The sequence below is a fragment of the Podarcis erhardii genome (genome assembly GCF_964252035.2).
Source record: "Podarcis erhardii genome assembly, chromosome: 8".
In the NCBI taxonomy this organism is placed as follows: domain Eukaryota; kingdom Metazoa; phylum Chordata; class Lepidosauria; order Squamata; family Lacertidae; genus Podarcis; species Podarcis erhardii.
This window is the reverse complement of record NC_138499.1, coordinates 75,115,979-75,139,009: the sequence shown is the minus strand read 5'-3', so window position 1 is coordinate 75,139,009 and position 23,031 is coordinate 75,115,979. Positions and strand designations below refer to the sequence as shown.

General features: G+C 42.9%; 1 protein-coding gene across 4 annotated transcripts in view; it reads right to left on the bottom strand.

Annotated features, from left to right (window-relative positions):
* The window catches only part of CDH12 (cadherin 12), a 455,772-nt gene that overhangs the window by 250,797 nt on the left and 181,944 nt on the right, over nt 1-23,031 (bottom strand). For 2 of the 4 annotated variants that reach the window (XM_081873016.1, XM_081873017.1), the window contains one exon: nt 11,390-11,550. The gene's annotated coding sequence lies outside the window, so the exon portion shown is untranslated. Of the gene's footprint in view, nt 1-11,389; nt 11,551-11,764; nt 11,967-12,047; nt 12,120-23,031 lie in introns of those variants that run through there. The other 2 variants (XM_081873019.1, XM_081873018.1) reach the window with 2 other exon arrangements.

The window sequence follows — 23,031 nt, the reverse complement described above, 5'->3', positions numbered from 1 at the left end:
ACAATTTAATTGTGGTTTGAAGGATATATGGTGGAAGAAGGCCAATTGATCCCTCTACAGCGGCGGTTCTTAACCTGTGGGTCCCCAGATGTTGTTGGACTACAGCTCCCATCATCCCTGAGCTCTGGCCTTGCTAGCTAGGGGTGATGGAGTTGTAGTTCAACAACATCTGGGGATCCACAGGTTGAGAAAGGCTGCTCTACAGGAAGCATACCCAGGCCACACATTGCAGGTAGTGGCTAGGTACATTGAAGTGAACCTACCACTACAGATGCCCAAGCCAAAAGCTGGTAGGGGAGAGTAAAAGTGCTCAATACTGCCAAAAGGGGACTAATTTTTCACATGTGTAGGTCTGTGAACTGTGTGCATGGAAAGGATGGGTCATCCCACACTATGCTCCAGAACATGGTAATTTTACTACTGGGGAAATGAAGATTCAAAGTTTGAGACCATAATCCAATATATGCATCCACCTTGGTATCTCATTGGTCCTCCTGGCCTAGTATTGTCTTATCTGCTTGGTAGCAACTTTCCATGGCTTGGGAAGCAGGGTTTGTTTGTTTGTTTTCTTGCCTGGACTGAAATTCTTTAATTGGGAGATTCCAGAAATTGAATCTGCACGCACATCACATGCTCTGCTATTGATCTATGCCCCAGCCTGTCCTGTGGAATGAAGTTCACATAAGATTCAAAATCCAAGGCACAAGGGTGGATTCGTACATCATGTTATGTGTGTGTATAAGTCAAAGCCCTGTATGCAGTAGGTAAAACTGCCCATGTGCCCAATACGTATAAAGTTGAACTGATTTGGATGGAATTTTAACATTCATAAGCCCATCTCAAATCAATGACAATTAGCTGAACTTTTGTGTCTCCTTTGAATTAGGCCATATCATTACCAATTGTTGTGCTCTGTAAAGGTGACGTTCCACAAGACACACAAGTATGCAACTTTCTGATTTAAAATATGCATGCTCATTGGTCAGAAATAGGGCAAAAAATGTCATCTGGCTTTTACAGAGATAAGGGAGTTGATTAAAATAAGTGACCTTTCCATAGCATTTGTGCTAAAAGGAGGAGAGGGAAAAAGCTCATTGTTTGTCAGAAGATAATGCCTGCAGGAATTACAAAATGCTTGAAACGGTGGGTTTAAATAACAAGCTTAGGAGGGTGGAAAGTGGGGGTGGGACAACTTTCACCCAAAGAGAGAGAAAGAGGGATTTTTAAGATATATTCTAAATCCTCTTTGTCTGTGCTCATTTCCAATTGACCTATTAAAACTGCTTAGATAGCTCCCCATGTTCTGTTTGTTTTCCAAACCGCCAGCCAGGTCATGCCATTTCTCAACTGGCCCATCTCAGACATGTCCCTGCATTGATTTGCTTGGATTGTCGATGTTAGAAAGAGTGGCAGTTAAGCCAATATGACGGCACCATGCCAGATAATTCACTCTGCCAACAATTCCGAAACCTATCAAATGCTCATCCTTTACTATTCAGACAGGACACCTCAAACTTCCTTAACCAAATGTGACTAAGCAGTGGTTGTAGTTACTGCTATGGAGGCAAAGCTGGAGTAGAGTCAAACCCTCTAAAGCAGATGTATGTGACTTGGAAGGACCTCCAACTGTTGTTGGACTATAACTCCCACAATCCTTGACCACTGGCCATAGTAGTTGGGGCTGATGGGAGATGGTGGGGCAAAAGTAAAGATATAAGCAGCCAGCAATTCCTGTGTTCATTGCAGTTAGCTCCCCGCCCCCATTCTGACATCCTCCTAAAAATACACAAAACTAAAAGACTGAAAAATTGAGAGCAGAACAGACTACATAGCTTCATTGATCTACTCAGGCAATGTTACATGATGGGGGAACAGCTGATATATGAATTTCACATTTTTCACAAAACAGAAATTAAATTATGGGCAGACTTAACGTAAATAAGTTGTTTTGCTTGCTCTTCTGGAGTCCACTGCACATTCATCAGCAAAACAACATGGAAGATCATTATGTGCCATTGCATTTTGTAGCCATGCACAGCCAGCCTTTTAAGCCTTGCTGTTAGGCCAGGCCGGGCAGCAGCCAATGCCTGGCCTGCCAGCATGGCACCAGCCTCCAAGTGTGGCCTCTGATTGGCCCATTCAAATCCACCCTCTTTGGCAGGAAGGCTGCCCCTTGATACCTCTGGCCAAGGTGAATTCCCCAGCAATGGCTGGAGAGTAAGCATGGCCTAGTTGCCAGGGGTGTAGGTAGAGCATGAGGGGGCCACAGCAGTCACCCCCCATAGACGCAGTGAGCAGCCATTATGTGCTATTGCAATCTGTAACTTTCTCAATACTTTAGTCCTTCCATGACTAGTATAGACCTTCTATAGTATCATTGATTCTTCAATAATTTGGGTTTCTTAAAACTTTTTTTTATTTTGGTACTAGGACTGATTTTCCCCAAGACCAATTCTGTTCCACTGGACACAACAAGTCACAAATAGACAAGTGAAAGAATGATAGTTTATTGTGCAAATGATGGTTTAATGATGGTTCATGGTTTGTGCATTTCTGGCTCATGGTTTTCAGGAAGATGAGGTGGAAATGGGGAAATGGGGAAAAAATGAGAAGCAGAGAGAAAGAAACCAGAATCAATGTATTTTCCCATCCCCTGAGATAATGGAATACTTAAGACCAAATCACGGGCTTCAAATAATAGTTATCTATGGTGCAAAGCAACAACACTCCTCAAGAAATCTGTAAATAATAATAATAATAATAATGATGATGATGATGATGATGATGATGATGATGATAATTTATTTATACCCCACCCATCTGGCTGGGTTTACCCAGCCACTCTGGGCGTCTTCCAACAAAAGATTAAAAATACATTGAAACATCAGTCATTAAAAACTTCCCTAAACAGGATATTAGAAAGTGCTCCCCCAAATTCCACACAATTTAAGGGGAACACAAAGAAAAACTCAGGATGAGGCTGGGCAGACCCGAGCAGCCTTGATTCTCAATTACTAGAGCAGGGAATCCCCACCTGAGTTCTGAATGCAACTGTCTGTTTCCTCTCATACAAGAAAATAGTTTCAATTCACTTCCATGGGGGAAAGCAAAATGCCTCACTTGGGGGTGCTGCTTCACTAAGGGCAAAAAAAAGTACCGTATTTTTCGCTCTATAAGACGCACCAGACCATAAGACGCACATAGTTATTGGAGGAGGAAAACAAGAAAAAAAATATTCTGAATCTCAGAAGCCAGAACAACAAGAGGGATCTCTGTGCAGTGAAAGCAGCGATCCTTCTTGCTGTTCTGGCTTCTGGGATAGCTGCACAGCCTGCATTCGCCCCATAAGATGCACACACATTTCCCCTTACTTTTTAGGAGGGAAACAGTGAGTCTTATAGAGCAAAAAAATATGGTACTTTCCCCCAATAATGACCCTTGAGACGGTGCCTGTGGGAGTCCTTGCAACACAAAAGCCCCCTCATCACCACACACAACTGAGTGACATTGCACTAGCTGGCACAAAATGTTTAGCACTTAAAAATAGCACTGAGGACCAGATTGAAGGCAATGAGGAGAGAAAACTTCTTCTGAGGTCCCAAACTTTGATTGATGAGTCCTAGCCTCTCCTCTGTCAGCACCTCAAGCAAACAGAGGCCAAAAGCTTTCCATATCAGATTCCATCATGTTTACTTACTCAGATTATTTGTGTTCGCTCCCTTCAGCTGAACAACTTCCAGGGCAATTTACAAAAAATTGTATATGTGTGTGTGTGCACACTCTCATGCACACATGTGGAAACATCAATGATTTAACTTTTTTACCACAAAGAAGGCAAATGCCGTACAGCTAAGGAAATAGCTAGTCATTTATTTATATGTTTTGAGCAACAGAAAATAATTCTGTGTTCCAAGTTATGAACTTTTATAAAGAGCCTAAAGGGAAAAGGAAGTCTGGCAATTAGACTACAGCAAAGGCCTTAGGGAAATTAGGTCCCTACTCTAAGGTTTACTTAATGTAAAAGTTATCCTAGCCCTATTTCTGCCATTAAACACTTAAGCCTGATAAGTTGTCTTCTCTGAAAAATGATGTCACAAGAGGAGACAACAATTTTCTGTGAAGTTGGCAACTTTTGTGAGTTTTATAGCTGTAAAAGCTATAGAAGACCGAAAGGTGTGTCTTCCTGTGTTGTAGCACAAAAGAAAAAAAGGAACAATATCCAAGTCACTAGGCTTCTATGATTTAGGGTCTCTTTTTGTCTCATTTCTCTCACTGCAGCATCACACTCTTGCTATCTTTATCTAGATTGCTATCTATCACTGCCAGATTTTTTTCAATGAATCTGGGGACACTCCCCCCCCCTTTTTTTTTTAAGCTGAGTAGCAACAGGGAGTCAGTAGTGGGGATGGTGAGGCAAAAACCCTGGGCCCAAGCACACATGCATATTATATAAAGGTGCAAAGCCCTTCTTTCACACCCTGTGAAACATAAATGTGCAGGTTTTTTTAAAAAAACGAGCAACAGCCACCTGCCCGCAACTCCTGAGCCTCCCCCAATCAGTCAAAGCAAAGGGGGAAACTGGCAGGAGATCTGTACCGCCGGACATCCCCAGTTCCCCTTTGGCAGTGGCAGCCTCAGCAGCCCGGAGCCAGCCTGGTAGTGCAGTTGGCTCTGGCTGGCTTCAGGAGCTGCTCGCTGCCGTGGTGCCCACCATTTTTCCTCTCCAGAAGTCCACATATGATGTGTTGCGTACAAGACACATCATATGGGGACTTTTGGAGAGGAAAAATGGCGAGCACCACAACAGCGAGCAGCTCGTGAAGCCAGCCAGAGCCAATTGCACTACCAGGCTGGTTCTGGGCTGCTGAGGCTGCTGCCTTATTTCCTGGGGACAGATTTGCAAATCTGGGGACATTCCAGAGACAGAATTTGTCCGGAGACAGATCTGCAAATCTGGGGACTGTCCCCGGGAACTGGGGACATCTGGTAACTCTATTGCTATCTATGTCTTGCTATCTATATCTATCTATATCTAAACAGGCTATCAAATGCTATTAGCCATGATGGTGCTACAACACTCCAGGGAGCGGGTGGCGCTGTGGTCTAGATTCAAACCTCATACAGCAGCAGAGCTGCTCTGCCTTAGCATGCAGAGTGTTAACAACCCTTTATAATAGCATTCTGTACTGGGTTGCCAGGTCACATGATTGAGGTGAATGGGCTTAGACCAGGTCTCCCTTATTTCCTCTCCTCTCTGTCACATCTCTAGACTGCCCCTTTTGGGGAATGTACACTGGCCATGACTGAGATGAGGTGAGCAAATTATGTTTCTCTGGCTGAGCCAGGGTTCAGGATTTAATGCTAGCCGAGCCTTCCTGAGCCGGGGAGCTGCTGCATCTTGCCATAGGATTACCCACTAGGAATGTGCAGGAATATACCGTATTTTTTGCTCTATAAGACTCACTTTTTCCCTCCGAAAAAGTAAGGGGAAATGTGTGTGCGTCTTATGGAGCGAATGCAGGCTGCGCAGCTATCCCAGAAGCCAGAACAGCAAGAGGGATTGCTGCTTTCGCTGCGCAGCGATCCCTCTTGCTGTTCTGGCTTCTGGGATTCAGAATATTTTTTTTCTTGTTTTCCTCCTCCAAAAACTAGGTGCGTCTTGTGGTCTGGTGCGTCTTATAGAGCGAAAAATACGGTAGATTTTAAATCAACTGCGTGTCGCACAAGGCAGCAATCTGCACTGACATTTGAAGCTTCGGACACAGTTCATTCAGTTACTTGGCTGAGACACAGTGGAGCGTGTGAGTGTATTATTCTGATTTTATTCTGTGAACTGTCCTAAGACCTGCGGGTTTAGGAAGGTATACAAATTGAATAAATTATAATCATAATCATGCACAGCAGCCAGCATATAATGTGGTGGGAATCATACACACAGTCTACCTTGTGCAATCCTTCCTCCACCATCCTCTCAAAAATGGGAGGAAGGTTCCTGCATAGCTACATGTCTCCACTGTGCTCAACATAATGCTATATGTACACCAGAGGGATGCATGTCTAGTAGCAACTTTGGCTCCACACTGCATCATCATCATCATCATCATCATCATCATCATCATCATCATCATCTTCCAGTGAGGGCAAACAAGCTCTTATACTGTGAATATTGTTGAGGACTGTGATTCATTCCCAAGGCTATACTGCAGATTCCTTTACCCCAACCAACTTGTGTGAGGTCTCAAATGTTTTGTTTCCCATTCACTTAATTCTGCAACTCCCATGCAAATTTAAGGAGATATTAGCTATTACATCAGAGGCTTAATATAATTAACGTGTGGAAATTGCACAGATATGGAGGACATTCTTACAATTCATCCCATGGAAGGATATATTCATTTTTGAAGTCTAGAAAGGTGGGGATGTTGGGGGGAGGGGGAGAGATACCAATGGGTGTTTTCTTTCGATTAACTTTTGTGGAAAGAATGCTTCGACTCATGTATATTAATATATACTAATTATGTTGAAGGTGCATTGTTTATTTATGAAACTTGATTCAGCGCAGATCGTTAAATCAGGAGCTACTTAGCTTACTCAAGCTGCCTTGGGAAAGTATATACATCTTTGGAAGAGTGGATATTTTGGAGATGAGAAAGAAAGGCAGATATACCTGAATATTATTGGTATGGGGTTGATATACGCTAGTGACATTTTTAGGCACCCAGATCACATCAGCTCATCCTCGATCATCATGATATTGTATGATATTATATACAGGTACCTGCTTAACCTAATCTTTTTGCAAGCTAAGGGAACCCTTTTCAACAGAACAACCCTGTGAGACAGCTTAGGCTAGGCTGATTAATGTGACTAGCCCAAGATCGCCCAATGAGCTTCATCATTGAGTAGGGAATTGAGCCTGGCTCATGCCAGACTCAGTCCAATCCAATATTTTCTCAGTTCTGCTACTATGATCTGGCCACTGCCACCTACATTTCAGCATCTTCATTTATTTAATAGGAGTTCTATACTGTTTAATCATCAAACCATCTACAATGACACACACATACACATATTCCTTCCATTTGGAGTCTTGAAGTCTACTTCATGTGTGGATATTCTTGAAGAATACTTGGAAACTATAGCACCCACAAAACTCTGCTTCAACTATTCATAAGGGCAGAAAGTCAATTACATTCACCCTAGTTTAGTTTATTTATTAAATTTATATATCACCCTTCATCCCAAGATCAGTGGCGTCACAATGGGGGTGGGGGGGCTGTTCGCTCCAGGTGCCATGTCTGGGGAGTGACAAGAAGGCATTCTGCGGGGGCTCATGGCGGTGTGAGCCGCCATCGCGCTGCCACCAACACATGTGGAGGATCCTCCGTTCATGGCTGGAGCGGTGACGGAGGGATCCTGGCACCATCCGTACGCCGCTGGAGCGGCGCCACTGGCAAACTGCTATGTATAGCGCATGTGCATGCAGCGTCACTATGTACAGTGCATGCGTCGTATGTGGCGATGCCGCACATGCGCTGTACATAGCAATGCCACACCCCGGGTGTCATGACACCTTCATTCGCACCTGCCCGAGACCTCAGGGCAGTTCACAAGATAGCCTAATTGAACTGTCTCACAGTGTAAGGTCAAGCCAAGCAGTTGGTTTTTGCCTTCGAAGCTCTAAAACAGATTGGAAACCAGGGGAACAAGGCCCAAATGTAGCCTCTCAGCCCTCAAGAATCTCATTACACCACTCATCCACCCTGCTTAGGGTCTTTCTGGATTGCTTTTGCCTGGCTGGCATGTGTCCTTGCACTTTGAGAATGCCTCTTGCTTTCCTGTAGGGGATTGAGGTGTGAAAGCCACCAGTTTGTGCATGGCTGGTTACGAAGGTGAATGTTTACATCAATTGCTCAGCTCACTTTTGGTTCTGGCCCAACTCCAGTGGCCCTGCCCACCACCAACATTAACTTAGGAACATGGCCCACAGGCTGGAAAAGATTATCCAGCCTTGCTCTGAAAGAGCCAGGGCTATGTCTATGTGAGATTGCACCTCCTCCCACATGTACCTGCCCATAAAGATCAGCAGAGGAGGTTGTGCTCTGTGACCCATCGTTTCCAAAAGGTGACAACCATGGGGCCATAGGGTCATCCTTTCTAGACCCCACCTTTAATCGACTTTTTGTTGAAACACTTTCCATTTTCAAAGCCTTTCCACAAAGTGGAGGAGCTCGATTGTCACTCCTTTGGTTCCCCCCCCTCCTTTTTCAAAACAACAACAACATTATTTCATTAGTGATCTCTTATTGTGGAGTGAACTATGGAGCATAGGTTCCAATTGTAGCAAGATGGATGATGAAGAAGAATGCCTGGCTCCCAAAATAGCATACAGTGCCTCTAGCCCCATGTTGTAGAAAGGAATATGGTGTGAAGAATGGTGAGCAACTTAATGGAATAGAGGGGGGGGGGGACCCAGCAGGTAGGATTTATTTAACAAATGAGGTGAGGTGCAGGAAAGGCTGTGGAACAACAGGAACAATTCAGATACATCTGGTGGGTCTGGAGACACCACACAATGTTTTAGGATCCTGGGATTGTTTCTCGCCATCCAACTTTTTACAGCTTCAACCAATAGTTCCCACCCATAACAAGGGGATTCTGGCAGGAAAAGTGGAGTTATTTTAAAATATTAGCCCCCCCAAAAAAGTTTAGATTTTAAAAATATTGTTTGTAGGGCATTAAGTATTTAAATAAAAGATAGAGGATGGGAAACACTAATAAATAAATAAATAAATAAATAAATAAATACATACATACATACATACATACATACATACATACACTGACAGAGAGAGGACTGAGATCAAACAGAGATGCTTCTCACAAAGCCACCTAGACTATCTGTGGCAGAGTAGAAACTGCACCCCACACCAAAACTGAACTGAGCATGCTACCCACTGGTTCATTGGATAGGGGATCATTCTTTATACCAGGCATAGGCAAACTCGGCCCTCCCAAGCTAACAGGACCAGTGGTCAGGGATGATGGGAGTTGTAGTCCCAAAACATCTGGAAGGCCAAGTTTGCCTATACCTGCTTTATACCAGTGGTTTGTATGGCTGAATCCACACATTAATCCCAACCTCATTAAGTGCTTGCAAGACTCATCAATTTCAATCTGAAACTGATGGCACATTTTATTTGCATTTCTCCCTTTGACTCCAACCACAAAACTGTAGTTTGTTGGCATCTCCATGTAAAATGATCAGGTGGCAGGTGATGTGAAAATAACTCTATTCAAGAGCCTGGCGAGCCACTACCAATCATAGTAGACCCTACTGAGCTTGTTGGACAAATAGTCTGAGCAACTTTCTTTGGTCCCTTTGCAACTTCAGCTGGATTGTGGATACACACCAGTCATTCTGCATATTTCCCCACAATCTCACTGTCCTGTTGTCATGTCACTGCCGTGCCCCAGTATGGCAGATGGACAGTGCATTCATATGGCATTTTCCAATGAAGTTCTGCAACTGTGCTTAAGAGCAGGTCAAGTAAAAACTATGCACAAAGCATGTTCCACACAAGATGGTAGGGGGTGGATGGGAAATAACTATACTTCAGGTCCCAACTTCTCTCAATAATTTTCTAAAAAAAGAAAAAAAGAGTTCCTAAAGAAAAAAAATGTGCACGAATTTAATACATATGAAATATGTTCATTAAGAATATGTGTGCCTTATGCAATGATAATATTGTATAGTATGTGGAATGTAGACTATCTGTGCTTTATAATGTCTAAAAGTTTAAGCTATGAGACAGGAAGTACTGTTTAAATAGCACGACAAACTCATGAGGTTATCTTGGGATGTATGCACACCATACATGTAAAACACCTTTCCCCTCCCTCACACCAAAAATCCTGTACTTTATTAAGGATGCCGGGAACAATAGCTCAATGAGAGATAAACTACAGTTCCCAGAATTCTTTGGGTGTTCGTGTGTTTGATGTGCTTTAAATGAGCATCTTTTGCCTCAAACCCTTCCTTACTTGTTTTAGAGTTCCTTACTTGTTTTAGGTATGTTTTAGAGGACAGCTGTAAAAATGACTAAAGTAATATGTGAAACATTCTGAAGACCTGATAAGCACTACATAAACGTTATATATTAGCATTTTCGGTTCCATGCAAATAGTTAATGGTTTTAGGCAACTTTGGAAATCCACTAGCAGATAAAATGCCATTACTTATGTTGCATGAGCTATATTTGCACTGACTTTACCAAACATTTTCTTTTGTTGTATGGCACACTCCAATGTTTTCTAACAAAAACTGAGTTTTAAAGGCACCAGAAAGGTGACTATGCCATAGGCACTCTCATGTTTAGGCAAACTTTAAAACATTTTGCCACTTCCCTAGTCCACAAATCTCTTAGCTTTTAGTTCAAACCATAATGGGATGAACACATCTCTGGATTTGCCATTGTTGCAGCCACAATTGCTGCCTGGCAGCAGCCTCAGATGTGAGCATCTGACAAATTTTACTTAAAAAGATTGTTAATCTTCCAGGACATGCTGGTTTCACCTGCCTGGCCCCCTTCTCAAATAAAACATCTCGACTGTCAGCAGAGTTCTCTCTCTTAACACGCCACCGTGCTTGCTTTGTTCTATCTCTTCCCGACCTTTTAATCAAAATGACTATTCATGTCACACTTTATTAGTGCTGACAACTATAGATTTCATTTCCCGACCACATCAGAAGCAATTTCCACCCTCTACCTCCAATGCAGTTCAGCTGCTAATCTTGCAAGGGGTGCGGGGAACATTAGGGAAGACGCTGTATGTTTAAACCTAAAATTCATATCTACTTCTAGATGCCTTGAATATAACTCATATATTCTTCATTTGCAACCCAGAACACTGAACAAACAGCCAGCCCCAGCATGCATTTGAATCCCCCCTGTCTGCCTCTGTTGCAAGACTTTGAAACCATGAGCTCTTTATTGGGCTAGTGATGCTGTCTAATCAACATTTGAAAAGATAAGGTGTCTTTTACATGTCATATTCATGTGCCTGTACACAGACATACATATCCATGTATCAAATCAGTTCCATGGGATTACTAAGATTGCCAGTGTCATCAGATATCTCCTGTAAGAGTTTGCACTTTTGCAGGTACAGGTAAGAAACAAAACAAAATCACCATACGTTCTCCAGAGACAATAGTTCTATTCTGGGATGCTTTCTCTCTAAACTAAACCCCTGTATTCCTCCCCCCTTTCCCCTTCCTGACACAACAAGCTGAGCTGCTGCAGTGCAGAATGTCAGTTTACTCATTTAGAACTTTCAATGCAGAAAATTCAGAGTGATGCAGTCAACCAGATAACGCAGCACTTACCTTAATTGAAAACCCTCGCTTTTGACAAAGCTAACAGGAGGAAGCACTGGCTCAAAATCAGCAGTTATTTGGAGGACAATCTTTAAGTTTTCAATCAGCACCCTCCAGGTAGAGATGCATCCTAGGCTGTCTTTTGCTGTTGACGTTGAACTCCTCACTGTCTAGAAAAAGGAGAGAGAAGGAAAGATAAGCTGGAATCCTCGGGAGGGAGCCGAGTAAGTGAAAGAGTACAAAAGCTCCATTGCTTAAAAGGGGGGTGTTTGACAAAACGTGCTCAGGTCTGAAAGATCTTGTGGCAGCTACGATAGGTTCCTGTCATCTCCCTCGAGCCGTGGGATGATCGTTGACCTGATTAACACACAGCACACTCCTTACATGTGGAGAAAGCACCGGGAGGATAGTTGGGTCGCCGGGGAGTCGCGAAAGGCACCGAGGCCACTTGGGAATGTCATCTCTTCCAGATTAATAGATCTGCTGTTGCAGCTGAGGTTGTAATTTGCAAGGTGGGCTCTGCACAGTGCAAAACCCTCTAACGATTTCAAAAACCAAAACACATTCCTGCAACGCTGCCTTTTCCAAGGTGCATTAGCGTTCCGAACAGGTTATGGCTGATTAATTGAGCCGACGGATGGAGCCTATTTCATTATGGGATGCTCACAGTATGCAACGCTAAGGGGACTTCACATTCTCTCCTATATAAGCACAGAGACGGACACTCAGGTTCCAGCCGAACAGAAATGAAAGTGATTCCGGTGGGCAAATCTCCCAGATGGCAATTAACTATTGTTGGGTGGGAGGGAGGCAGGTTCCGCCTGGCACATTTGTCAGCGGGAGTAAGCCATTAAGCATGCAAAGTTATTTTTCCAGAAGAGAAATGCTCCTTTCAAAAAACAGGGTTATCAAGTTGGCAGAGAGCAACAGGAATGAGCAGTCAAATTCACTGAAATGCTGCAAAACAAGTCCCACCACCACCAAAACCCCTCCTGCAGTTGGCACTTGAGCGATCATTTTTAAAAAAATGGGGAGGGTGTCAATGAACCAGCTAAATAATAAGTATTTAAAACATCAATTAATTAGATTATTTATTTGTACTAGGGATGAGAGAGGATTTCATTTCATTCCACAATCTGGAGTGAATCTTTCCAGTCTGATTTCAACAGACTGTGCTGATATTGGAACACAGACGCGTGGACTAGGTTGCATGTCTGGCCAGAGCATGGTTTGTTCCAATTTACATTTCCACAAGTTCCTTTCCCCCCCTTTAAACGTCTGTTTCTAGCTGCAACAGCCACAAAGTACTATGCTACAGTAGTTGCCACACTTGTGGGGGGGGGGGGGAATAAGTAACTTTTGAGTAAACTATGCAGCACAAAATTAAACTATGGAATTTGCACCAACAAGAGGCAATGATGGTCACCAACTTGGGTGGCTTTAAAAGAGGATTGGACAAAATAGGGGGAAACAGAGTGTTTCAGATACAGTTAATATTGTAGGAAGACTCCTAGTTTGCAGAGTACATGCAATGGATTTGGTGAAAACCTTGAGTGGTGACCCTGGAATTCGGTACAGTGAGCTAACTCACCTTTGGTGGCAAATTTTTGGGTACCATTAAAGGGCACCGAAAATGTCAGTTGTTTATAGAAAATGCAGGTTTGACTTTTAAACCATAACAGTTCTATCCAAATTTCATCTACTGAAAAATCAGCAAGAAAGTACTGACAATGAATGAAGGTGTGAGGTAGCCAAAGTGAAACACTTTGAATGTTACCATAAACCATAAATCTTTAGATGAAGGGTGGTGAAGAAGAAGAAGAAGAAGAAGAAGAAGAAGAAGAAGAAGAAGAAGAAGAAGTCCTGCCTGATTAACATTCTATGGCTTTTTAAATATGTATGATGCATGACTCATGCTAGCTGCATACATGATGCACAGCCCTATCTATGTGGCGATAGACACACATAGGACTCTTCTGCACAAGGAGAAATCCTTCTTCTTCTTCTTCTTCTTCTACTACTACTACTACTACTACTACTACTTCCATTCATTTGAGGATCACAGGACTATTCACAACATAAAAATACAGTAGTCTCCCTGGGAAGAGCATTCCACAAACAAGCAATTCCCCACACATCTTTCAACACATGAGTGGATTGTCAGTTCTGGTAGAATCACATTACTGAGAATTTTATCTGATCAAATTTCAACCTCAAGGTGACTTTTAGCCATTGCCACAGCACAGTACATTGCCACTGGTCCCATCATGTCCTGACAAATGGACGGGGATGAAATGGAGGCAGTGAGAGATTTTACTTTCTTGGGCTCCATGATCACTGCAGATGGTGACAGCAGTCATGAGATTAAAAGACACCTGCTTCTTGGGAGAAAAGAAATGACAAACCTAGACAGCATCTTAAAAAGCAGAGACATCACCTTGCTGACAAAGGTCCATATAGTTCAAGCTATGGTTTTCCCAGTAGTGATGTATGGAAGTGAGAGCTGGACCATAAAGAAGGCTGATTGCTGAAGAACTGATGCTTTTGAATTATGGTGCTGGAGGAAACTTTTGAGAGTCCCATGGACTGCAAGAAGATCAAACCTATCAATTCTGAAGGAAATCAGCCTTGAGTGCTCACTGGAAGGACAGATCCTGAAGCTGAGGCTCCAATACTTTGGCCACCTCATGAGAAGAGAAGACTCCCTGCAAAAAACCCTGATGTTGGGAAAGATGGAGGGCACAAGGAGAAGGGAACAAGAGAGGACGAGCTGGTTGGACAGTGTTCTCGAAGCTACTAAGATGAGTTTGACCAAACTGCGGAGGCAGTGGAAGGCAGGAGTGCCTGGCGTGCTCTGGCCCATGGGGTCATGAACAGTCAGACACGACTAAACATCTAAAGAACAACAACAACACAGCACAGAGATACAGGGTAGATATCCTGATTCAGGCAACATGGAAATCCAGCACCACAAAATTTGGGGTGGACTCAGTGGGTAATGGGAATTGCTGCATGCTGACTCTTAAGGGCAGGTTGGGGACAGGAGATATAATTACCTTCCCTAAATTGTAGGCAGACTTTAAACTTTTAAATTTAATGCTTTAGAGTAGGTGGAGGAATTGCAGCCTTCAAGTCACTGACTATCAAGTTGCCTACCCATCCTATTGCCAGTGAAGCTCCTAGGGTTGCCAATTAACCGGTGAGAAGTATAGCTTGGCTTAAAAAAAAGAAAAAAAGTTCATTTTGTTTTGGGACCAGTTGCCATGTTTGTTTTACTTAGCCATTTTTTACACCACCTCTCTATGCAATAAAAGGCCTCTCAATAAGTTTACATAAAAGACTATGGAACAATTGAAAAGATAAAATACAATTCACTATAGCAGTGTAAAAAAATTCACCAAATGAACAATAAGTAGCAGTAACAGTTACGGTAAATTAACAGAATTATGCAAATTATGTGCAAAATAAAGAAGAGATCCTGATTGTAACAACAACAACAACAATTAGAGCATATGCATAAAATAGGCAAGAAACAAATTCTAGAACATAAACAATAACAGCAATGTCATACATATAAATGATTGGCGAACCATTGACTTTTGAGCCAGAATTGACCCACCAAGTCTTTTAAGTGTCTGCCAGCCTCCATACCATTTTTTCTTAGTGACACTGGCGGTGGTGTTGCTCTGAGTGATGGGTGACAGGGAATGAATTCCTTCTGCACAGACTCTAGTAGAATCAGGATCAGATTGCTTAGATGTGACCAAATGGGTCTTCTTCTGAGCAACGTTAGTGGCTATTAGGTGAGCCCAAAACTTTTCTGAAAGCTACAGCCTGTTACAGTACAGGAGGATCCCTGTACAGCGCAGAACTGCTTGTTCATTTCCAGAAGTGCTTTGTAGCCCCCTGCTTTAGTCCAAGTTCTGGGCACTGCAGAGAACCCATAAAAATATCACTAATATGAAGAAGGCTCCATTTGGTTAAGGTTGCGTGTGATTGTGTGCTATGTATGACACTGCTATAATGGGAGGTTGGAAAGGGCAGAAGATTGAGAAAACAACTGCAGCTCTGCCCACTCTGGGATTTGTCCACACCCACCACTGACATGTGACTCCCAACAGGTTTCTGCTGAGGCAGTGTGGTTCTTGGGCCAAAAAAAAGGTAGTTGACACTTCCGGGTTGGTGCCATCGCCGAATGGCAGACTCCCTCCGAGCTCCGGAGGGAGCCTGCTAGGCAGGGGTTGGATCCCACCGCGCCGGCGACGCGGGGACCCTCAAAAACCATGGGCGTCGATGCCCATGGACTTGGTGACTCGGCGGGCACCGTTTGCGCCCCCCTGACCCGCGAAGGAGCCTTTTTAAAGGCTATGGAGCGGGGGACGGGGGGTGGTGTGGTGCTATGAGTCCACTGCTTCCCCTGCCGAGCGAAGCCGCATGCCATTCGACGGAGAGCGCCGACTTCTTCTTTTGAAAATTTGGATTAAAAATAACAACCCGTGAGTAAATTTATCGGACCTAAAAGGAAAAATTTGCTTTATGAATTCAGAGCGAGCGGGGGAGGTGCAAAAAGGAAGTCCGTCTCCCCCCTGTTGTAGATGATTTAACGCAAGGATTTGACAACTAAGATCGAGAGAAGAGTCTGTTTATTTGAAAAAAGTTATTAATTTCACGAAGGGAAATTACAAGTAATTGTGCTGGAGGAGAAGAGTGGTTTGTGAGAACTAAAGTGTAACCCCCCGGGAACCGGGGGTGATCCGTTATGAGAGACTGGTGAAGAGATATAGAAATTTTGACAGCTGTCAAAGTAGCTGTCAAAGTGGGAGAATAAAAGAGAACTTTGTTATGATGACTTTGCTGGTTAGATTTGTTACAATTTGGATATAAATTACTGAAAACAAGGGTAACAAGTTAACTTGACTTTTGGGTGTGATCTGGAAGGAAACTAAGTTACCATAATCCCTCTAGAGGGAGTTCTGGGACATTGCAAGAATGGTGGCAAGTGGAAAAATACTCATGGAATTGAACAGGACTTTCTATCTCCTGGGAAAGCTGCAAAAATGAAGCATTATTTTGTCTACAGAGGTCTCTACACTAAAGGAGACAATGGATTTATCTATTGAAGAATGGAAGGGACTTGACGTAAGTTTGTGTTCCTGAATAAATAAAGCCTCTGTAGAGGAACTAGAAGTTTTTGAATTAGAAGGTTTTTGCAGCGGAACAGGAAAAGAAACCTGAGGAACAAGAACTGGACTAAGCTCGAAGTTGGAACATTCGGGACATCCAAACTTTAAAAGGATCAAGAAACAGAATTTGAGTTTTACTCTTAATTATAGAGGTCTGGATGGAAGAAGAATGAACTTTTCTGAGAGTTTCTCTAAGATTGGGCCTTTTGAAACTAAAGACTACCAAAAAGACGGCAAAGTGGAATCGAGAGAGATTTGGACATGGACGTGGGATCTCCAGGCCGGCAGTAGATAGATGGATGGATTTTGGGGATCGAAACTGGGAAAGGGGGGAGGGAGATTTGGAACCCAAAGGCTGTAAAATTATATCTTTTTATTTTCTTTTGTTTTACTCTGTGTGACAAAAAAGGGGAATTCGTGGAAGGGAATTGGGGTCGATCTTAGGGAAGTACAAAAATATAAAGAGAAATGGTTATATAAGATAAATTAAATTGAATAATGGGCTAATTATAATTATAAAAAGTTTTAAAATTTGGGGTAAGAACTTGTGGAATTAATCTAATGAAAATGGAATACAAGAGGGGGAGGGATGGGGAAGTCCTGGAAAGATGTTAATGAAAGTAAGGTTTTAAATGTAAATGTTTTTCTTTTTCTTTTTTCTTTTTTTTCTTTTTTTCTTTTTTGTCTTTTCTTTTGTATTCTGGATTTTTTTTGGAAATTTTAATAAATATCATTTAAAAAAAAAAAAAAGGTAGTTGAGGTCCCAGTCACGGTGCCACCCACCCCATAAGTGACCAGAGTGAGGTTTGATAGAGCAAACTCAGACACACAATGATTTGGATTAAAAATGGCTACAACTTGATTACAGGTGTAGGTGGAATTTTGGCTTAGGCATTGGGTATATATCTGTTCCAGCCTCCTGGCAGAGGACTGAAACATTTTCACAGTCATGCCAAGGATTACGGCTTCCCCAAGCCCCTGATCTACTGAGGTGGCTGTCCAAAGACTGCTGCTAGAAGCTCTATAGCCCATCTGCCTCACACTTAGTTTCTGCACAGAGACTTCCACTGAGACCCTTCTAAGAAAGTACCCTGATTATGCTGCTGGTTCAGTCTTTGGGTGATGCACCACTAAAGTGGACCTCCAGCTCAGCTGGCTGATTCCTGGCTCATACAGGCTCATTTGGCATTAATTCCAAATTCCAGCTCAGTGGAAGATACAATGGTGTACGTTACTCGTTTTAACTCAGCCGGGGCTCAGCCAAAGCTGGCGTAAGACCCAAAAATAGGGGGTGGCAGAGGCAGGACCAGAGAGGATGGCTTTAGGCTGGACCATATGCCCATTTATCTTGGTCACATGACATGGCAACCAGCCAAATATTACTATTTTGAAGGCTTGCTTTCATTCTTCCAAGGCTGACAAAACAACAGCCCCACTGCTGAATGGAGTATGGATCTGGTATATTTTTGTTTTTGCTTAACTTACAGCAGTTTCCTTTATATAGCTGCTTATTCATAGGGATGCTCCTGAATTAAGTTGATGACATTAACATTTGCTTCAGTCTTTCTTATGTTTTGTGACTGCCCCCCCCCAAATGCAACCCTTCCTCCAAGTTAAAAACAAACATGACCCCCCCACCACCAAAACACAACAACCAAGCAAAACACTCCCACTGTGTTCGACATTCCTTTACTATGGATGACTAAGTCAAGAAATAAGCCTGACAAAATGAGTTACTGAAATGAACTACTGGGAATGTAATTGAAGACTTACAGTGTGATTACAGCCCCCCCCCCCAAAAAAAAGGTATTTGTAAATCAGAATGTTTATGACAAATACGTTTCTGGTTATTGAGAAGGCTACAAATACTCCAAGTAAATAAAAGAAGAGATTGGACTGATATGTTTAAAAATATTATTAGATTTTCAGCCCTGTCCTGATACTGTCCCTACCCATTCTTCCTGTTACCTGGTTTCTACTATTGCTGCACCACACGTTTGTGAAGTTCAGCTGTCAGTGTGAAAAGTGACATTTGAAAGGGTGCAAAAAGGTCCATCAAAAAAAGTCCTACCTTCCTCTCTTTCAAGATCCTTTTCACACCTGTTTTTTTTGCCATGCCTCACCTCACCTGCTGCTGCTTCAGCACCATTTTTGACTTGAAAGGACATTGACTATATTCTTATTTTCAGCTCTATTGTTGTGAGCTGAAATGCATGCTAATGCACATTAAAGGTCTCTTCCTTAAATAAGCAAACAAGACACCTTGCTGTGTGATGATTTTTTTTTAAGCTTGATGTTCATGAGCAACTCTGGGACAAAAAGATGTTCGATAAGTCTATTGCTATACTCCAATGAGAATTAAGGGTTGCATGGAATGCTAGTCCCTACTCCGAGTTGACCCACTGAAATTATGAATTTGCACATTTAACTTAGGTCCACTAAATTCAAGCGTTTTCCTCTGAGCAAATTCAGCATGCTGATGTAATAATTAATGCAGTACAGGTCTTCCAATGACTTGTGATGGCCCACATTAATCAGGAGATCATGTTCTACAACATATGTCAATACAGATAACCTTTGTTTAATTCCTAAAGGGCTTCCCTTCTTTTTCTGAAGCACTTTAGTTCTCTTGGGAATTCAGAGTACTTTCCAATGCCTTATCCTGATGTGTCTGAAGGGCACAACACCAGTGCTGAAACGTTTCTCCTGATGCTTCTGCATAACGTTTAGGCACTGGTTTTAATGTACAAAGTCTTAAATAATTTAAGCATGCATGCAACATGGCTCTTGTCAAGAGACCCAGCACTTGCTCCATCTCCAACTCAAGTGCATGTACTACATCACATGTGAAATAACCCTTTAGGTCCTACTTGCCCAGATAGTCCCAAGGTCAGGACTTGGGAATGCGTGGTCCTCTAGAAGCTACAAGACAGCATCAGAACCTAAGCAGAGCCTGATGAATCAGGGGAGTGGCCCATCTAGGTCCAGCATCCTGTTCACAAATATGTGCACTTTATCTTGGTAAACTGAATCAACCAACCTGCTGCTCATTGATCATTTGGCAGGGTTAACCAAGGTTAAGGATCGCCCTATGGCTTACATCAAATCAGGGCGTTGGAGGTAACCACAGTTTTGGGAGTACTATTGCCTATCAGCCCCTGTCTGGGTATCCAGACAGAAGCACCTCCCCGTGGATCCCTTTAAAGGGATACCCTTATTCCTTGGAGCGGGAGGTGGACCCAATACCACCACCCCCTGTCCAACTAGACTGATCAAATGCCTTATCCACCATGAAGTTGTAACAATTGATGTGAGGGATGGGAAAACCCCCAGACAGCTCCAATTCACCTGAAAGCAAATTCCTCCCTGGCCCTGAATATGGCAGCCAAAGACTTCCATAGCAAGGTTTTACACAGGGCCTGCCTGCTTACCCTCCGGCAGTCCTTAGAACATAAAAGGTAGCTGTTATGTATTCAGTGGTCTGTGTTTACCTGAGCTTGAGTCTGGACTAAGGATTCTGAGCCCCTGTGTTCTGATTCGATAAATGGTATCCAATCACAGAAGTTTTCAGGATTTGAGCCTCTGCCATTGGCCCTTAAACTCTGAGTCATGATTTGTAACTTGGAAGTTTAGACAACCAATCACACAGAAAGTGGGAGTGGCCCAGGCCTTCAGAAATGTATATAAGCAGTTGCTTTGCCCCTGGTGTCCAGTTCTGTTAGTTCAATAAAAGTTCATGTTGTTATCACTGTGTCTTGCCTTGTGTGAACCCACCTACACTTCAGTAGTGAAGGCTGAGACCTGGGTGCACCTGGTTTTTATAACCAGGGAACAGACCAGAAGGAAAATATTTTCCCTCTGGTCCACTCCTCAAACTGCACCCCCTATCTCACCCACAATTGGCTACAATTGTGGACAATTCCCAGCAGGCAGCAGAGCCTGTGGAGGAGAAAGTGGTGCCTCCCCTATCTGCACCAAAGCCAGATGACTGCCTTGAATCGTGGCCATGCCAGACCCTAACCACAGCTCCCCTCCAGCTGGTGGTAAGCAGACCTTGGCAAAGGCTGGAGGAGAAAATGCCAATCTAGACCAACCAATGGCCTGACTCAGTACAAAGGTGCTTTATATATTCCTTATGTGTGCTGCAAGTTAGTTTCCATTTAGTAGTTATGTTTTACTGATTCTGAAGCAGAGGGAAAGGAAGAAAGAATAGAAAAAAAATAGGTTAAGAGTCTTGCTCGAGGCTAAAAGGGGAGAGGTAAACGAAAACAGGCATATTACCAGAGAGCAATGCAAGCAGATGGGACAATTATGGAGATGCCGCAGAATATAATGACACAGCGCTGGTGAAGAATTTAACACAACCATCGTAAAACAGGTACTGTCAGCAGTGCATTACCAAAAAATTGATCCTGAAAAACATAATGCATTGATTTTGTTTAAAGTGCACTTTTGCAATGTTTTCTACATTCGTCTTCGTCCTTAAACAAAAATAATAATCTATGCAAACAAATCTGATATCAGGAAGCTTGACATTTTCTTATAATGTATTCCCCACCCCCCTTATCCTATTTTCAACTGAAGGCCTCTCAACTTAAGGTTCGATTAACTGAATGTGAAAGGAAATAATAATGTATCCCTCCCCCGGCATCATTAATTGCAGATCATAATGGGGATTTCATCCCCCACTCCATTTCAAGAAGCGGATTCCTACAAAAGCACTAAAGCCCTCATAGACTCTTCTCAGCCAACAGAAAGATTCCCATCTACATCAGTGAGTTTTTCGGTGCGTGACAACCTCAATATCTAGCTGTGAAAAAGGAAATATCCCACCAATAAATCACCTGTACTTCTTTCATAGAGACAGAGGGCGAGTCACAACTTGCTACCCTTTTATATAATTAAAGGCTGGTTCGTGCCAAGCACCAGCACTTATTCTCTCTGCACGACTGTGCACTCGTGCATGGAGCCCCCTTAACGGACTTTAGGGTGAGGTCCTTACACATGGGAAGCGTCTTCCCAGCATGCCAGCAATCTGAAAGGAGGCAACTACAATTGTGGTTTGTGGGCATCCCCTCATGAACAGCCTGACTACAGCAGACTCCTATTAGTGATATATTGAACCCACTCAAATCAAATTTGCGCCTCTAATTATGAAGAAGGGAGCGAGGTTGGATCCCATGTGTTTTTCACACACAAGCAGGCTTGCAATGTTTTGAAATATTCAGTTTTTCAGCGCTGCTTGGAAACTGTAGGGCAGTGACATGTCACCCCAAAACAGCATTGTGCATCGTGTTCATAGTGCATCATGAGTCCCGCTGCTCTGGCTCATATGAATGGCTGTCAGAATGCAAAAGAGGCTTCAGTAGCCTCACATGTTGGCAGAGGCCAGGCAGCAAAAAGGTGGCTATTCCAATGGGGCATATCTTCCACTCCCCACTCCTCCCAATGTGTAATTGGAATCTGTTGCTGATTTGCGACCACATTGGATTCCTGGGAGAACTAATATATATATATATATATATATATATATATATATATATATATGGGGGCAGGCAGTAGGGCTTGTTGGTTCAAATATTGAGATTGCATTCTTTTTCGGCGAGTTTTTTTTATCTTGTATACATTAATGTTGGATAAAAAAGATATTTGAAGTTTTGCATTTCTCTTTATAAATTCTAGTAACATTTATAAAACAAATTAAATAAAACAAATATTGAGATTGGAAACACAGGCATACACAATGTGGGAGGGTGATCTAAAATGAGCTGGAATGCAGCTATCAAGAAGTAAGCACAGTTTTCACAAAGATCAAGTAAGCAGTTAAAACAAGATCTGAGTGCGTATTATGGCTGCCAACCTCACCTGCCTGGTCTCCTGAATGCTGACTGTGCAGGTGCAGAAGTGGGTCATCAGCTCCAAAAACATGTTGTGTTATCAATTATGAATGGAGCAAGAGCTCCAGAATAAGAGGGCTAACTTGTAATGAAGAAAGTGCCCAGCTCATGAGTATTATGAGCCATGAAAATACAGATTGTGATATTCACCAACTTATGTCAGCACCATTCCAGTAAAGTTTACCCACCTAGTCATGTACCTACAGATCATAATCACACTGAGAAAAGAAGTTGGTGTGGACCACAGTACCGGATTAAACCCTGTGGAGGCCCCTAGGCAGTCAAAAACTTGGGGGGAGGGGGACCCTCATGCAAATGCTCTAGTGCAGCGGTTCTGAACCTGTGGGTCCCCAGATGTTGTTGGACTACAACTCCCGTCATCCCTGAGCTTTGGACTTGCTAGCTAGGGGTGATGGGAGTTGTAGTTCAACAACATCTGGGGACCCACGGTTTGAGAAAGGCTGCTCTAGTGGGATAACATTGAACTAAGAAACCTTGATTGTAATTTTCTTTCAAGATCAAATCAGTATTATTTTGATCCATTGACACAGGGCCCCTAAAAGGCATGGGG